The sequence below is a fragment of the Anomaloglossus baeobatrachus genome, chromosome 3 (genome assembly GCF_048569485.1).
Source record: "Anomaloglossus baeobatrachus isolate aAnoBae1 chromosome 3, aAnoBae1.hap1, whole genome shotgun sequence".
NCBI lineage: Eukaryota > Metazoa > Chordata > Amphibia > Anura > Aromobatidae > Anomaloglossus > Anomaloglossus baeobatrachus.
The window spans coordinates 51,998,736-52,015,538 of record NC_134355.1 but is presented as its reverse complement, the minus strand read 5'-3'; positions in this window follow the sequence as shown (position 1 = coordinate 52,015,538).

The following is a 16,803-nucleotide window of genomic DNA, read 5'->3' as shown; positions in this document are numbered from 1 at the left end:
ATAGCAACCAGGCCTCCCACACCATTAGACCCTTGGGCAGTCCCTGGAGGGGTCTGCCTTCAATTCTTGTCAAGGGGTGTAGTGGAGGGCCTAGAAGCTAAGCTCCAGAGGCTGTCAGGAAAGAGGTGGAGTGAGCCAGTCTTGTAAAAAGTTACCTCAGTGGTATCAATCCCAGAGTGTGCCTGTTTATGGGGCATGGCTCTGCACCACCAGGGAGAATGCCTGTTTATGGGGCCTGCTCTCCAACACTAGGGAGCACGCCTGTTTATGGGGCTTGCTCTCCAACACAAAGCAGGTACACCTGTTTATGGGGCCTACCCTACGCCGCCATCCTCAGGAGAGGAAGATTGGAGGAAAGGTCTGGGATACAGATGGCCCATACCTGGTCACCAAAGGGACCGGTGAGCTGCCTACTGGAAGTTCTGGGTGGGACCAGAACTTGTGGGTGGTGGGTGGTGGTGGAATGGTACCTGGTATGTTTAAATGTAAATAACTCCCCTGTGTGGGAAAAGTTTGTATTAATTTTCTTGTCTTTGCAGCACGAGGACGTGCTGTTGATAACCAAGGGGGAATGTGGCGCTCCTGACCTGGTCAGGCACCACTGAGTACTGCACCCATGCTGGGTCAGTACTTCCAGGTAATTCCAAGGGCCAGAAAGAGGTGTGTGCGCACAGACACATAGCAACCAGGCCTCCCACACCATTAGATGGGACCCTTGGGCAGTCCCTGGGGGGTTCTGCCTTCAATTCTTGTCAAGGGGTGTAGTGGAGGGCCTGGAAGCTAAGCTGCAGAGGCTGTCAGGAAAGAGGTGGAGTGAGCCAGTGGAGCGCAGCGGTTGCTAGGAGACACAGTCGCGCGCACACGCTAGTTAGACCCTGCACATGAAGTAGCCGTTAGCGGGGGGAGAACGGTTACCAGCCAGCCAGTCAGTCAGTAAGACACCTGAAGAGAGGTGGTCGAGTACGGGGACTCCTGGTGACTAGGCACGCACGGGGAACAGGTCCCTAGAGTAGATGTCCATTTATTGATCTGCTAAACCTGCCGGTGAGGGGAACTACAAGTCCCTCACCAACCATCTAGAGTCCGAGCCTCAGCAGCAACGAGGGGGCCCATAAGGGGGATCGAGCCTGGAGCCATCTCCCTTGGTCCACGCTGCCGGCAAAGGGCCAAAAAGGGGAGAAAAGGCAGATGCGACTTCCCTGGATGAATCCCACGGTACTTCAAGTCAGGAGTTATCTGAAGCAAGAAGTGCTAGGAAGGCGAGTTAACGGTTACCCTTAGACCGGCCTACAGGATACCTGGTTCCACCTGGTGAATCTTAGCATCGCCCGGGTACCTCACAAAACCATCCAAAAGTGAGTAAAAGCAAGTGGAAAGACATTTTGAACTGAGACTGAGTTATTCTGGAACCTGTTGTTCTACACACCCGAGCCCTTGGGCCCAGCCTCACTCACGGGAGGCCACACCAGCCGACTGCAGACTCCATCAGCCCCAGACGCTTGTTAAAACTGCAGTGGCGGTCACCCATAGCCCTGACCGCAAACCGTGAGTGGCGTCACAACTTATATTCATACAAAACCGACATACCTGTTGCCAGAAATACCAAAGTGAAGATCCTGTAGCGTCCCTGAAGGTGGAGTGATGTCCGTGCTGTAGGTGGGCTCCACACATACATTATCAATGCTGTCCCCATCGGGGCTCACAACCTAAATTCCCTAACAGTATGCCTTTGTGTGTGTGTGTGTGTGTGTGAAAGGAAACCGGAGCACAACCACGCAAACATGGGGAGAACATACAAACTCCTTGCATATGTTGTCCTTGGTGGGATTTGAGCCCAGGGTTCCAGTTCTGTAATGTTGCAGTATTAACCACTGAGCCATCATGCTACCGTCGCATAGTTTAATTGGAGACTTCTGTGCCAAACCTTGACAACCCTTTTAAAGGAAATTTTGCAAAATGTAACCTCAATGATAAATATCCCATTTTTGTATGTGGTATTTTACATATGAGGCTGGCAACGGACATGTTGCCAGCATATGATGTCACTGCCATGTGCTGGCTCATCCACGCCACCAATGAAGCAAGAAGAGAATGCTACTGGACCGTGGATATGTAAAAAAAAATAAAAATCTTTTTTTATTTTTTTTCATCTCCCAAGATGGAAGATTATATGGGGATGAGGATGGATGGCATTTGGGGATTAAATGGGAAATTATATGGAAACGAGGATGGGGATATATGGAGGATATATGGGGACCAGGATGGGGATTAGATGCGAGCTAGTATGTGTAAGGGGTGGACAGACCCCTCACAAAGGAGCCTAGTTAACCCGGAAACGTTATTAATAAAAATGTTTATATTGTATGTATGTATGTTGAATTAGGGTACCCCCTAGTGGCCGGGTGGGACGGCTGTCACCACATTGGGAAGGAGGAGCCGGCAGTTTAGGAGGGAAGAAAGTGTGTGAGCAGGCAGTTGTCTCTGGGACAGGAAAGAAGAAGGAACAGCCAGGGGCAGAGTGTGGCAGCTGAAGTACAGGGAAGCCGGAGAAGACAGGAGCGGGCGGAACCTCGTAGGGTGAAGCAGTCCGGTGTGGGTCCGGGCTGTGGGTAGCCAGAAGTGGGAGCCGGGCGAAGTGAAGTAGTCAGGCAAGTCGCCCACTTGAGGGAACGCTAGAGTAGACTTTCCCTCAGCTGAAAGAAGCGCCATAGCATTGTGCTTTGTTACTGCCAAGTGTGAAGAATTGCGAAGAATAAAACATGTTTGTTGTTTGCATTGACCCATGCCTGAAGAGTATTTGTGCGCCGGACAACACCTGCACCACCACACTCTGCCCCACCAAGGCACCTCCTGTTCCCCCAGTGACGGCGACGCCAGGGGTAAGCCTGTCAGCAAGGGCCACGACTACAAGGCCAGAGGCACCCCTGGCTCCCCGTTACATATGGAGGACATATAGGTGACCATTATGAGGTAATTACATAAAGGGAAGGGGCCCAGGATGGAGGACCTTATTATAGGAAGGGGCCAGGCTTTAGAAAATTATTATAGGAGTAGGCCAGAATGATAGAAATTATTACAGAAGAGGGCCAGGATAGAGGAAATCATTACAAAAAGGGGCCAAGATGGGTGACATAATTACTAAAAGGGGGTTAGAATAAGGAACATAGATTATTGCTTTATGGTGGCAAGCGGAGGGACATAGTTATTGTAGAGGCCAATAAGGAGACATTTTTACTGCTGTAAAATAATTTACTTTTGAGGCTATTGTTTTCCATAGCAGGAGGTACTGTTACTGTGCAGTAATATCTATCTATCTATCACTTTTTTCTTCATCTGGCACAGTGTAGAAGTCGGGAAAAAAGTGGTAATGTGTTTTTTTAAGCGATCAGTTATAGATGACTATGTGTTATTTTCTGCAGAGTTTAGTCCTGGCAGGAAGAAGTGAGAGGGGTCTGCACCGGAGCAAGTGAAAAAGCGAAGACTAATTACTTCAACTACAGACTGACAGTCACTGTATTACTTGTACACTTACACTATATAGTATATAGAGAGCTCCTGTGTACAATGTCACCAATGATCCCTGTATTACTTGTACACTATATACAGAGCACCTGTGTAGAATTTTACTGATAATCACTGTATTACCTGTACTATATACACTATACTGTATACAGAATTCCTGTGTATAATATCACTGTGTGTAATCTAGCTGGTGATACCTGTATTACCTGTACACTATATACAGAGCTCCTGTGTATAATGTCACTGGTGATCCCTGTATAAGCCATACACGATATATAGAGCTGTGTATAATTTCATTGATGCTCACTATATTACCTGTACACTATATACAGAGCTCCTGTGTATATTGTGACTGGTATTCACTAGATTACATGTACCCAATACACTATATACAGAGCTCATATGTATAATGTCACTAGTGATGTTATCAGTTTTATTAGTAATGGGACTTTTATTGATGATCAGTTTTGTATTAGGCCATGTGTGCACGTTGCATTCTATTCCGCAGCGTGTAAGTCACTGCCTGTGCGTCTCAGAACGCAGCCAAAAAAGCTGCGTTCTGAGACGCATTTGGCAGAACGCAACGTGCGCACATTCCTGGAGAATTCATGCGTTCTGGATGCTTTCTCTGCCATAGACAGAGTGTGGAAAGCACGCAGAACGCACATTTTTCACAGTGCAGTCCCACTCGGCTCTTCAGCATCCCCACAAACTTGCAGCAGAGCCGAGTGGGATTGCACTGTCAAAAAGAGCATGGCCGGCTGCGAGATAGTGCCGCACGATCAGTATGAACTTGGATGAACTTCACCCGACTTCATTGTGGTCGCGCGGCTCTGTGCGTGTGCCGTGGCTTGATTTGCGGTCACACGTGAAGGACTCACCTGTGATCGCAAATCCCCTGAGTGACTGCAGTGAGCCACGCGATCAGCTGTGCTTTCACTCAGGTTACTCGCAGCCACAGCTGCAGTCCTCCACCTGAGAGCGGTGGCCGCGAGTAACCTCAGTGACAGCACAGCTGATCGCGCGACTCACTTCAGTTGCTGCATGGAGCTCACAGGAGCGGCGGTGTTCTACTGCCGCTCCTGTCAGCTTCCGATGTAGCAGAGCTGAAAGCGTCGTGGGACCTTGCGTTGATTACGTTGGACCTGGAGTTGTTTTTGTGGGGTTAATAAAGTGGTGAAAGAGGGTGTTTTTTTGTCTTTCATTCCAATTAAAGGATTTTTTGGATGTGTGTGTTTATTTTCTTTAACTTACATGTTAATCATGGAAGGTATCTCGGGGAGACGCCTGCCATGATTAACCTAGGACTTAGTGGCAGCTATGGGCTGCTGCCATTAACTCCTTATTACCTCGTTTGCCACCGCACCAGGGCAATTTGGGATGAGCCAGGCAAAGTCCCGGGACTGTCGCATCTAATGGATGCGGCAATTCCGGGCGGCTACTGGCTGATATTGTTAGGCTGCGGGGCTCCCCATAATGTGGAGCTCCCCATCCTGAGAATACCAGCCTTCAGCCGGTGGCTTTACCCTGGCTGGTAGCTAAAGTGGGGGACCGCACGTCGTTTTTTTTTTAATTATTTTTTTTTTTACTGCTCGATATAGACACGCCCATTGGCAGCTGTGATTGGTTGCAATGAGACAGCTGTCACTCAGCGTGGGGGCGGGTCTGACTGCAACCAATCATAGGCGCCGGTGGGCAGGGCAAGCAGGGAATATGTGATGGATTAATGAGCGGCCGGCATTTTCAAAAGAGGAGATGCCACCACAGTGTGAACGCCGTGTAGCGCAGCGCCGGTGATCGTGGATTGGTGAGTATGAGAGAGGGGGTGGGAGGGAGAGACCGACATGGACAGAGAGAAAGATAGAGACATAGAGAGAGCGAGAGACCGACCGACAGACCGACTGACAGAGAGAGAAAGACGAAAGTCCTGCCTTTGTTATGTTAAAAAAACATGCGTATTGCAACAATAATGCAATGCAAACGCATTGCTTAACATTTTGGCAGTGTTTTTCTACAACTCATTGATTTCAATGGGTGTAGAACGCAGCCAAAATGGCAAAAACAATTGACATGCTGCTTCTTCAAATGCAGAGATTTTGCCAAATTTTTAACAATCAAAATGCTGCGTTTCAAAAACCATCATGTGCACAGATTTTGCATGATTCTCATAGACTTTGCTGGGGAATCAGAATGCATGCATTTTGTCAATGACACAGTGCAGTTGTAAACGCAGCCAAAACGCAAAAAAAACGCAACGTGCGCACATGGCTTTATTCAGTCACTGTGTGGAGGTATTATGTGGTCTGATTATGGTGTGGCTACATTTATTCCTTGTATGTGGTATTATTTGGTCACTATACGGTGGTAATATGTGGTCTGCTCACAATGTTGTGGTATATCTCGCAGATATTTGGCCTGTGGCTGCTGTTGCCAGAGATTAGGTGCAGACAATTGAGGTGGGAGAAGGACAGAAGATCATTCCTTCCAATTTGAGCAAAGTTCCTATTGTATTAATCTTAAAAACTTGTATAAAATCTTTTAATACTATTCACCATACTAAGAAGTGACTGACAATAACTGGAACAATGTGGACCTGACAGTAGACAATGGGACTATAAATTAATATATAAGTAGGGTAAGAAGGTTAAAATACTTTTATGTTTAGCTGCCATTACTTATTTTTTGTGGCTGGGGAAAGTGCGTGAACATGGGTATGGTTAACAAAACGGGTATGGCTTGAAAAATGGGTGTGGCTTTAAAATGGACATGGTTTCCCAACACAAACAGGGAACCTATTGTTAAAAATTGGAATCCCACTCCTGGATGTGCAGACTAGCCACAGGTCTCCTAATCCAAACTCTACAGCTTCATTGGCATATATGAGGCTATTGAGTTCAGGGGACCCTCATGCTCTCTGTGCATTGCGGATGGTACTCGGACTCTGATGCAGGAACGTCAGAATGTGAGTTTTGATTGAGACATCTCAATGGCAGACATTGTGCTTCAAGGAGGAAATACCTCTATACTATAAGTGCAATGGAAGATGCCAAAATCCATGTCACTATATAAAATCCGAGTATGGGCCCACAGATCGCTTTGTTTGCTATTTTTCCTATTGGTATAACACCAATCCATAATATGGCCAAATATGTGATCCCTAGGAGACAGAAAATAGTGCGTAGTACTGCTCCGTAATGTTTTTTCCTTATGTCTTTCCGTAACCTCCTCCAGTGCCATTTTTCCTAGCAGTGTAACCCAATAGGTCATATTTCTGTGAATTCTGGTTCCAAGAACTGGCAGCTTCCTCGATGTGTAGGTGACAGACGTATAAATCCAAGTGGCATTTTCTTTACAGTATCCTCGCTGGATAGGCAGATTGTTGTGGTTGGTAGACAAATGAAAGTGTTATGCAATCATCTCAATGATTACTTAGTACTGGAGCCAAATGTAAAGCCAAGTCAATGAGCTCACCAGGAAATGACCGGCCCCCGGTGTTTGCATTTGTGGGGCAGGGAGCAGCAGTAGTTATGGCTCAATAATATTTGTATTTCCAGTTTGTCGGATTACAACAGTTTATGAAGAATGATGTTTGACATGTACAAATATAAAAGAAAAGAATTCTATAAACCATACAAAGGCATAGATAGGGGAAATCCATGCAAGAACATATTTAGACCTGTCCTACAAACATGTCAGGACGTGGAAGATCAGTCAGTTTTGAATGAGGTGGTTATGGCACAAACTGTTCTTGCACATGACTTCGCACAACCTCGGAGTTGCACGGAGCTATAATACAGACACTATAGAGGTCTTTGAGGTTCTATTATATGACCAATTTCACACAAACAGAAGAAAGCAGAGATACACACCAACCCAACAGCCTCATACCGTGGTTTTCCAAAAATAAGACACTGTCTTATACTTTTTTTGCCTCCAAAAAAAACACAAGGGCTTATTTTTGGAGTAGTTCTTATTCTTGGAGAAACATGGTTGGGGGTAAAATTACCCTTCAAAAAAGCAGACCCCCCCTTCCCATGAGACTCATGCGGGCGTCACATGGGACGATAAATCGTGCGATCGCATAAGCGATCGCACTTGCCCCCGTCAATTGTGCGTCACGGGCAATTAGTTGCCCGTGGCGCACAAAGTCGTTAACCCCCCGTCACACGTACTTACCTCCCTGGCGATGTCGCTGTGGGTGGCGAACATCCTCTTCCTGAAGGGGGAGGGACGTTCAGCGTCACAGTGACGTCACACGGCAGCCGGCCAATAGAAGCGGAGGAGCGGAGATGAGCGGGACGTAAACATCCCGCCCACCTCCTTCCTTCCGCATTGCCGGCGGGACGCAGGTAAGCTGTGTTCGTCGCTCCCGGGGTGTCACATGGAGCAACGAACAACTGGAGCACAGAAGGAGGAACGAGATTATGAAAATGAATGACGTGTCAATGATGAACGAGAAGGTGAGTATTTCTGCTCATTCATAGGTGTCACATGGTACGATATCTTTGACGATGCCGGCTGTGCGTCACTAACGACGTGACCCCGACGACATATCGCCAGATATATCGTGTTACGGTTGCTGCGAGCACTGGAGACTATGTCCAGATTTCTTGCTACTGCACATGTGCGAGCGCTGGAGACTAAGTCCAGATTTCTTGCTACTGCACATGTGCGAGCGCTGGAGACTAAGTCCAGATTTCTTGCTACTGCACATGTGCGAGCGCCGGAGACTAAGTCCTATCTTGGAGCCATTGCACATGTGCGGGTGACATCATCGCTGACACGAGGTCACATGTCTCTGACACCTTCTATGCCGATTGGTCGCTGGTCATGTGCTTGTGACGCCTTGCTCGGTGATAGGCCAGCATGACGTCACTCCTGTCGTTCTGGCAGCGGATTGGCTCTGGTGTCCTCCATCTTGGATGAGGCACAGAGTCTATATAAGACCCTGACACTCGCCGCATGGCGCTCAGTCCTCTTGGTTCATGCATATGAGTAGACGCTCTGTGCGCGTTCCTCTAGGCATTCCTCTGTCTATGCTAGGTGAGCTCTACCGGCAGGGTAGCGTTCTTATACCTTACAGCTTCGGCTGCTGTCCGTATCCTTACCTCTTAGGGGAGCGGACATAGGCAGGTGCCTGAGGCACATGGTCTGGCTGGGCCTTGTGATTCTACTCGTAGGTGGACGTTGCCGCTAGGGTAACGTTCCTTATACTGCGTCTGGCAGTTGTTCGTATCCTCGCACACTAGGGGAGCGAACAGAGGTAGGAGCTTTGTGCGGCTTACGCTGCTGTTCGTCTCTTTTGCACCACTAGAAGAGCGGACCTAGGCAGGTGCCATATCTAGTGGTTCGTGTCCTCGCACACTAGTGGAGCGAACGCAGGTAGGAGCTTTGTGCGGCTTACGCTGCTGTTCGTCTCTTTTGCACCACTAGAAGAGCGGACCTAGGTAGGTGCCATTTCGCACACATTGCCTTTGTCTCTGTGATTATTAACAGAAATCATTCCACACACCCTCCAAGTAAGGGAGGAATTGCTTTATTTACTTATTATATCCTTCTGTGAGTTAACAGAGGTATTGCACTCTGCCATAGTCTGCAGCAAAGTCTTTGCACGGTGGACCCTGACTGTCTGATACTCCTTTCGGTTATTATCAGACAGCCCCCCGTAACATTAGGACTGAGCCAAGGGTCTGGCAGTTATGGCAGAATATCAGCAGTTACACCGTTACATACAAGTACTTGAGTTGCGGCTCAAGAGTATAGAGGATAAACCTCAGACCATGGTGACATCTGCACATGATCCTCGACTTGCTCTGCCAAACAGATATTCTGGCGATGCCAGATCATGTCATGGTTTCATTAGTCAGTGTCAGATACACCTAGAGGTCAACTCTTCTCGCTTCTCTACGGAGAGGTCCAGAGTAGGCTTTATCATCTCCTTACTTCAGGACAAAGCCTTAGAATGGGCGACTCCCCTATGGGAGCGCTCTGATGTGGTTACTCTGAGACATCAAGACTTTCTTGATGCTCTTAAGGCGGTATTCATGGGTCCGCAGGTTACCCATGATGCGGCCCTGAGACTGTTAGATCTATCTCAGGGTTCGTTATCCACTAGTTCTTATGCCATTGCTTTTAGAACTCTGGTGGCAGAACTAGATTGGCCAGAGAAGGTGTTGATTCCTATCTTCTGGAGAGGGTTGGCAGGCTATGTCAAGGATGCCCTTGCTACTCGTGAGGTCCCTGCTTCTCTGGAGGACTTGATCACAGTAGCAACGAGGATCGATGTACGCCATAAGGAACGTAGACTCGAGGTCTCTTCCTCACGCCCTAAGCATCGGGCTATTCCAGTTGTTGAGGGTCCACTACCATCTTCCTCAGCATCTGAGACATCTCCCACTCCTATGGAGTTAGGTCATACGTTCTCCAGACTACGCAAGTCTGGTCCTCCTATATGTTACGTATGTCATCAGGCTGGGCACTATGCCAACAAGTGTCCTAGTCGTCAGGGAAACTCCCTGGCCTAGTAACCATTAGAGGGGGGTTACTAGAGACGTCTTCTGCACCCTCTAAGTGTTGTATCCCAGGTCAGCTCTCGTTATCTGAGAATACATGGCCTATTATGGCTTTTGTGGATTCCGGAGCTGACGGGATTTTTGTGTCCTCAGGATTTGTAAAGGGACACAATATTCCCTCTATCATGTTAGAGGCGCCTATTCCTGTCCGTGTTGTTAATGGAACTATGTTGTCTGACTCCATTACATTGAGGACAGTTCCCTTGCGCCTTTCCCTGTCTCAGGGTCACATAGAGGAGATTTCTTTTCTTGTTTTGCCTGAGGGTATAGACGACGTCCTTCTGGGTCTTCCATGGCTTCGGACTCATGCTCCTCACATTGACTGGGAGTCTGACAGCATTATTAGTTGGGGTTCGAAATGTCAGTCCCGATGTCTTCCCTTACCACCTAAGGTCGTTGCGGTTGCATCAACTGATCTCTCTCCCATACCTACACCCTATTTGGATTTCGCTGACGTGTTCTCCAAACAGGGTGCTGAGGTTCTTCCACCCCATAGGCCGTATGACTGTGCCATAGACCTTATCCCAGGTTCGGTTCCACCTAAAGGCAGGGTTTACCCCCTGTCGATACCTGAGTCGGAGGCCATGTCGACCTATATAAGAGAGAGTTTAGAGAAGGGGTTCATTCGTAAGTCTGTCTCTCCCGCGGGAGCTGGGTTTTTCTTTGTTCGGAAGAAAGAGGGTGATTTGCGTCCCTGCATAGATTACAGGGGTCTCAACGCAATCACAATAAAGAACAAATACCCATTACCTTTAATTTCGGAGCTCTTTGACAGACTGAGAGGAGCTCAAGTTTTTACGAAGTTGGATCTGCGGGGTGCGTATAACTTGGTACGAATTCGAAAGGGTGACGAATGGAAGACCGCTTTTAACACCCGAGACGGTCACTATGAATACCTCGTCATGCCTTTTGGGTTATGTAATGCACCCGCAGTATTTCAGGACTTCGTAAACGATGTGTTCAGGGATTTACTGTTATCCTCAGTAGTGGTGTATCTGGACGACATTCTGATTTTTTCTCCTGATCTGGAGACTCATCGTCAGGATGTCGTTCGTGTCCTTTCCCGTTTAAGGGAGCACTCATTGTTTGCTAAACTCGAGAAATGTGTATTCGAGCAGTCCTCATTGCCTTTTTTGGGTTACATTATCTCACAAGAGGGTCTGGCTATGGATCCTGCGAAGCTCTCTGCTGTCCTGCAATGGTCCGAACCTCATTCCTTGAAGGCGGTGCAACGCTTCTTAGGATTCATAAATTATTACAGCCAGTTCATACCCCATTTTTCTACTTTGGTGGCCCCTTTGGTGGCCTTGACTAAGAAAGGTGCTAATCCCAAAGCCTGGTCTACTGAGACATCTCAGGCTTTTGAGGCAGTAAAAAGACACTTTTCAACTGCTCCCGTTCTTCAAAGACCCGATGAGAGTAAGCCCTTCCTCTTAGAGGTTGATGCCTCTTCAGTGGGTGCTGGTGCGGTCTTGTATCAAAAGAACGGTGCAGGTAGAAAAAGGCCGTGTTTCTTCTTTGCGAAAACCTTTTCACCGGCAGAGAGAAACTATACCATTGGGGATAGGGAACTGCTCGCCTTGAGATTAGCCTTGGAGGAGTGGCGTCACTTGCTGGAAGGAGCGAAACATCCTTTCCAGGTCTATACAGACCATAAGAATCTGACGTACTTACAAACCGCTCAGCGTCTGAATCCTCGCCAAGCCCGCTGGTCCTTGTTTTTCTCCCGCTTTCACTTCTCCATCAACTATCTGTCTGGGAGTAAGAATAACAAGGCAGACGCCCTGTCTCGCTCTATGCTTTCTACCCAGGAAGAGATTGACGAACCTCGTCTTATCCTTCCCTCCAGGGTTTTTCATACGCTCTCCCCTGTGACGTTAGACCAAATCCCACCGGGCAAGACCTTTGTTCCGCCTGATTGACAGAATGATATACTGTCATGGGCCCACACCTCAAAGGTGGGTGGGCATTTTGGTATTAGGCGGACACGAGAGTTACTGGAGAGGTGGTATTGGTGGCCACACTTAGCCAGCCACGTCAAGAGATATGTCGGTTCCTGCTACTCGTGTGCTCGCAACCGTCCATTACGGCAGAGACCGGCTGGGCTCTTGCATCCTTTACCAGTGCCAGATAGACCATGGGAGGTGGTAGGCATGGACTTTGTGGGTGATCTTCCATGTTCACAGGGACATAGATTTGTGTGGGTCATTACGGACCATTTCTCCCGGATGGTTCATCTCGTACCGTTATCGAGAATCCCATCTTCCAGGGTACTAGCCAAACTATTCCTCAAGCATGTCTTTAGGCTTCACGGGATGCCAGATCGTATCATTTGTGATAGAGGCCCGCAATTTACTTCCCGTTTCTGGCGAGATCTTTGTAGCCTTCTGCAAATTGAGTTGAATCTCTCTTCGGCATACCATCCGGAGACCAATGGTTTGGTTGAACGTACCAATCAATCTATGATTATATACCTTCGACACTTTGTTGCTGAGAACCACGATAACTGGTCCTCCCTCCTACCCTGGGCAGAATTTGCCCTTAACAATTCGCTGGCTGAGGCCACTGGGCAGACACCGTTCGTACTCAATAATGGGCAACACCCTAGGGTACCGGTACCGTTTCCCGCTGCTGCACCTCCTCCTCTTGTGGCCGACTGGGCAACTAATGCCAGAGAGGTTTGGGATCGGACTCAAGAGTTGATCCAAGCAGCTAAGGACCGTATGAAGACGGTGTCCGATCGGTTTCGTCGCCCGGCTCCTGTCTTTTCTCCAGGGGACTTTGTGTGGCTCTCTGCAAAACACGTGAGACTTAGAGTGAGCTCTGTCAAATTTGCTCCTCGCTTCCTGGGTCCTTATGAGGTTCTTCGACAGGTAAATCCTGTAGTCTACCAATTGAAGTTACCTGTCCATCTTAGGATTCATGACAAATTCCATGTCTCACTGCTAAAGCCGGCTATTTTACCTCACGCTCGTGAAGTGCACTCTCCTGCCTCTGATTCCTCTCGCTCTAGCTATGAGGTACGAGCCATAGTTGGTTCTAAGATGGTTAGAGGGCGCAGGTTATTCTTGATAGATTGGGAGGGCTATGGCCCGGAACATCGCTCTTGGGAGCCTGAGGAGGCTGTCCATGCTCCCGACTTAGTTGCCGATTACCTGCGTCGCCGGGAGGGGGGCCCTTGAGGGGGAGGTACTGTTACGGTTGCTGCGAGCACTGGAGACTATGTCCAGATTTCTTGCTACTGCACATGTGCGAGCGCTGGAGACTAAGTCCAGATTTCTTGCTACTGCACATGTGCGAGCGCTGGAGACTAAGTCCAGATTTCTTGCTACTGCACATGTGCGAGCGCCGGAGACTAAGTCCTATCTTGGAGCCATTGCACATGTGCGGGTGACATCATCGCTGACACGAGGTCACATGTCTCTGACACCTTCTATGCCGATTGGTCGCTGGTCATGTGCTTGTGACGCCTTGCTCGGTGATAGGCCAGCATGACGTCACTCCTGTCGTTCTGGCAGCGGATTGGCTCTGGTGTCCTCCATCTTGGATGAGGCACAGAGTCTATATAAGACCCTGACACTCGCCGCATGGCGCTCAGTCCTCTTGGTTCATGCATATGAGTAGACGCTCTGTGCGCGTTCCTCTAGGCATTCCTCTGTCTATGCTAGGTGAGCTCTACCGGCAGGGTAGCGTTCTTATACCTTACAGCTTCGGCTGCTGTCCGTATCCTTACCTCTTAGGGGAGCGGACATAGGCAGGTGCCTGAGGCACATGGTCTGGCTGGGCCTTGTGATTCTACTCGTAGGTGGACGTTGCCGCTAGGGTAACGTTCCTTATACTGCGTCTGGCAGTTGTTCGTATCCTCGCACACTAGGGGAGCGAACAGAGGTAGGAGCTTTGTGCGGCTTACGCTGCTGTTCGTCTCTTTTGCACCACTAGAAGAGCGGACCTAGGCAGGTGCCATATCTAGTGGTTCGTGTCCTCGCACACTAGTGGAGCGAACGCAGGTAGGAGCTTTGTGCGGCTTACGCTGCTGTTCGTCTCTTTTGCACCACTAGAAGAGCGGACCTAGGTAGGTGCCATTTCGCACACATTGCCTTTGTCTCTGTGATTATTAACAGAAATCATTCCACACACCCTCCAAGTAAGGGAGGAATTGCTTTACTTACTTATTATATCCTTCTGTGAGTTAACAGAGGTATTGCACTCTGCCATAGTCTGCAGCAAAGTCTTTGCACGGTGGACCCTGACTGTCTGATACTCCTTTCGGTTATTATCAGACAGCCCCCCGTAACATATCGTACCGTGTGATGCCCGCATCATACTTAACAGACCCTGGACATCTGTGTGGCTCCCAGGTCCTCTGGTGATCTCCGGTGGGCCCTCTCAGCAGGTATGCTGCATACCATCCTCCCCTGCTTCTGGCCGACACACTCACATACATACACACACACAATCACCGATTAGATCGCACACACACAATCACCGATCAGATCGCATACACACACTCATTAGTCATTCACCACATCCGGCTGTACAGAATGCCTCCGGCCACAGGGAAAGATGGGAGGAAGATGATCGTTTGGAGGTCGGTTATTTCACCCAAGCTTGACATACATACTTCTGTGTACTCTATGAGAAAGCCAATGTCAGACATCTCTGGTGGCAGCCTATCCTCAGGAGAAGAAAAGGATCGAAAATCTGAATCTGGACATGCCGAGTCCCTGTTATGCTCTTTAATTTGTCAGGAGGAGTCAAGGGACCCCATACATATTAGACTGTTAGCCAGTCTCATCCATATTAGCAGGTTTGGACAATGTTAGTCTAACATTTGTTGGTGGGTGCTTTATGGTAAATGCCTCCATATAGATACCTCTGGAAGCAGCTTATCTCCCTCAAGAAAAAAGGATTTCAAGATGCTGATCTCCCTTCTGTTGACATCTGAAGTTATATGCACTAGATGTGTCTGGGCACATTCGATGGTAAGTTTTCTGGAAGAAAGGTCCACAAGGACTGGGCACCAGCAACTATGGGAAATGGTCAGATTGGTGGTGGAGGCCAGTCTTCTTCCATCTCTAATCTGGATACCAGCCTGGTGTGTTCCTTCAGTCCTTCACCACACCCTAACCAAACAAGGTCTACCAGTATTCCTATTTGAATACAAGTATGTTTCCACCCATCAATAAAAACAGCAACAATGCAGCTTGTTTACCACCAAGAGATTAGGTTTTGCTGCCAAAAAACAGACTAAAAATTCCCTGTGTGAACATAGCCTTACTGAAGAATTTGTGTTGAATACTATTCCAACCACAAAAAGACGGTAAACAAAATTAACTCACACACACCCAGTCCAAACTGACCAGGACCACTGTGCTGCACAACGCAGAAGGCCCAGAAGTTCAGACCTAGTAACTTTGATGCTATAATTTACGTATTCTCGCACCCATCTAGTGCAGTCACCAAGGGTTGGCCTAGAATTTTGGAACAATCAAATGAATGTAAGGGATGGCTGATTGATGGTGCAGCAGTTCACAAATTTAATGAAATGACTCTAAGCTCCTTTCAACCCACCCCCTGGGTAATTTTGCACAGAGAATGATTGATATACTATGGAGATCACTTTGAGAACCACAAGAGCATGGTGGTGGCTTCTTCCCAGAATATTTCTGTATGCCCAAAAGCGGTGTCTGCTGGGCACTGACACTATCGGATCAATTGTCAGTATCTGACTGTGTTTGTTTGGCACCAAACTAAATTTATGTCAGTACACGCTCTCACCATAATTCCTGCCTGAGCTCAGGATTTACAAACCTGTAACTAGAACTTTGCAGAGTTTCGTGCGCAAGGCAGATGACTGCATAAGCAAGGGATGGCGAGTCTCCAACTGGCCCATGGTTCCACTGCTGGCTTTCTAAATTGCCATCCCATCTCCCTTTCCAGCGGAACTGGAATAGGATCTTCTGTCATCGGGAATTGTCTTCGTCTTCCTCAGATTCACAGCTCCATGGATGGCGCTGGATGGATATGCAACATTTCCCCCCCTCTTCCAGCCCTTATATTCCTCTACCAAGATGGTCAAAATACCCATTACTGTGATGCACTTCCTCCTGGTTGCTTTCATCACCCCCCCCCCCCACCCCCGGGCCCAGTCTCCATATGGTGCTGTCAAAGTGAAGTCCAAACCAGCAGAGTAGAGTTTATTTGACATGGCACAAGTCTCTGTTTTTACATCTTTTCACTAAACTGAGTACATCTATACATATGTCCTGCACACAAGTTCCAACAAGAGTTTATAGAGGAGTAACAGGGAAATAGTGACTCCTCATGGCCGGTGGTTAGTACTGCGGGCAACAGTGTTCTCAATGTCCCTGCAGTGCAATGACATATACACTGTAATGGAAGCAGACCAGCAGCTGTAAACCGAATGTTAGTACCATGTAAAAAGGTAATGGTGGGTGCTAGTGAGCTGCACATTATTATATTATTATTTATTATTATAGCGCCATCAATTCCATGGTGCTTTACATGTGAAAGGGGTATACATAATAGGAACAAGTACAATAATCATAAAAAATACAAGGCACAGACTGGTACAGGAAGAAAGAGGTCCCTGCCCACGAGGGCTCACAGTCTACAAGGGATAGGTGAGGATACAGTAGGTGAGGGTAGAGCTGATTGTGCGGCGCTGCATCAGACTGAGGGTTGCGGC